At 36.1% G+C, this 1,927-nt stretch overlaps 1 protein-coding gene across 1 annotated transcript in view; it reads left to right on the forward strand.

Moving 5' to 3' along the window:
- Window positions 1–1,927, forward strand: part of svild (supervillin d) — a 52,934-nt gene continuing 51,007 nt past the window's right edge. Inside the window, exon 1 of the mRNA XM_024285039.2 lies at window positions 1–424. The gene's annotated coding sequence lies outside the window, so the exon portion shown is untranslated. The remainder of the gene's footprint in view (window positions 425–1,927) is intronic.

Here is a 1,927-nt window from a genome sequence, read left to right on the forward strand (position 1 = left end):
AAGGCAAACAGTGTAAAATGTGAAATACAACTACCATTCTTACGGACATTTTTGGAGACTGGTAATGAAAATTAACTTTTCTATTTGATAGAATAGGTATTGTTGAGTCATATCTGTTCTAAATAAATGTTTAATGTCTAAATTAAAAATAAAAAGTTTAAAATATTAACACAAAAACACTATTAGCTCAAGGAAATGTAAAAAAAAAAAAGGTGGGTGTTAGTATGTACAGGATACACGTGAACGCAGCACAACCCCGGGATTCAACCAATCAGAGAAGAGCTGACTTTTTAAGTTTGAAGAGACCGGACATGCTCCCAGCAGTCACCGCAGCTTCTGTGTGTTAACGTACCGTTCCAAAAAAAAAACTCATTTTCTGTGTTTCGGTGGGGAATTAATTCGCCAGACTGTCCACCAAAATAAGGCAAGTTATTTCAATTTTTATATTTAATTTAATTTTATTCCGAGAACGAGCTTTCGTCGGTGCAGTGTTAGCTGTCTACGTGCTCAGGTTGACCTCAACGTTACCACCAACTTTTCAAAACAAAGCGCGTGCACTTTACAGTCACAGTAAGAGACATATTTAACAGAGGTTTCCTACACTGTGGAGCCTTAAAGATATATTTATACTAGATTTGGTGTGATTATAAGCCATGTATTCTTTAAATTCATGGTATTTGATAGAACAACAAGCTTCCTGTAAACATTTGAAGCTTATTTACGGAATTGTCTGCTGCAGTTCCTTCTATTGTGGTAATGATTTTGTTGAAAACATTACAAAAACTGCTTTGTAGTTCTCCTTTGTCTGTGGAACTTATAACACATGTCATAGTACTTTCTTTGTATGGCGTTATCCTTTGACCCCCAAAGCTTTACTGTAACATTCTGCTCGACCTGTTCAGTGGATTTCCAACCCTCAACCTGAACAGTCCCTTTGCAAACACTGATTTAAAGGAGTGGAGCTTTGAGCTAGAAAAACTGCTTATCAAAGCAAGAATTTCAAACAAAAAATGAAAATATGTGAGGAAAAATATTGGCACTTTTATGTTTGAGTTGAGCAATTGGAATCAGACATACTGAAATTAGTATTTCTGAGTAATTTGAGAAATTAATTTAGTGTTATGATACATTGATTTTATTTTATTTCATATAAACATAAAACTATTTTTAAAGTAATTTAGGACTCGTGGTATGGATGTTTATTTATTTATTTATTTTCAATATGAAGTATTTTGTTTGGGAATCTTAAATATGACTGAGCTCAGTGAGCACCAAATTCTCAAACTACCTTTCTCTTTAATAATAACACAAAAATGCTGCTGGGGTTGCTTTACAAGTTGGTGGACAATTGTTGCAGACCACTACTCAGTCCAGAAAAAAGTAGCAGATCTCCATGCAGGAAGTGGCCCCGCCCAAATAATGTAGCTCCTTCACTGCCTTTTCTAGGACTATGCAAGGAATCCAAACCGAAGTGCAGAGAATCTATAGTTGGAGCTCATTTATGGTTCGTCTTGTTGGAGACGTGTCTGGTTGTGGTTTCTACTTGTGCAGAAGGAGGTGGATTGGGTCTTGAGCAAGAGCTGCATAAACACGTTTGATTCTGTTCTGGAATGGTTTTCCCCTCTTCTCCAGGAGGAAGTTCCTGCTACCTGATGAAATCTTTTTTTCTAACTTGGAAATGTACTTCAGGTTCCCCCCAATGTTTCAATAATGTATTTACTACAAACCGTTTTTCCTTTGACAAATTCAGCAATGTGGAGTTTTTGGGAATAGAAATCTGAAAATTCAATCGATATTTGATCACACTTTAAATCAGTTTATTCTAAATGGATCTGGTCCGGTGCGATCTTACCCAAGTGCAAGATGTATTTTTGTGACAGCCACTTAAAATAGGTTGACTCAAACCATTCAGTTCAGAGTAGAGGTG

This window comes from Oryzias melastigma, linkage group LG19 (genome assembly GCF_002922805.2).
Source record: "Oryzias melastigma strain HK-1 linkage group LG19, ASM292280v2, whole genome shotgun sequence".
NCBI lineage: Eukaryota > Metazoa > Chordata > Actinopteri > Beloniformes > Adrianichthyidae > Oryzias > Oryzias melastigma.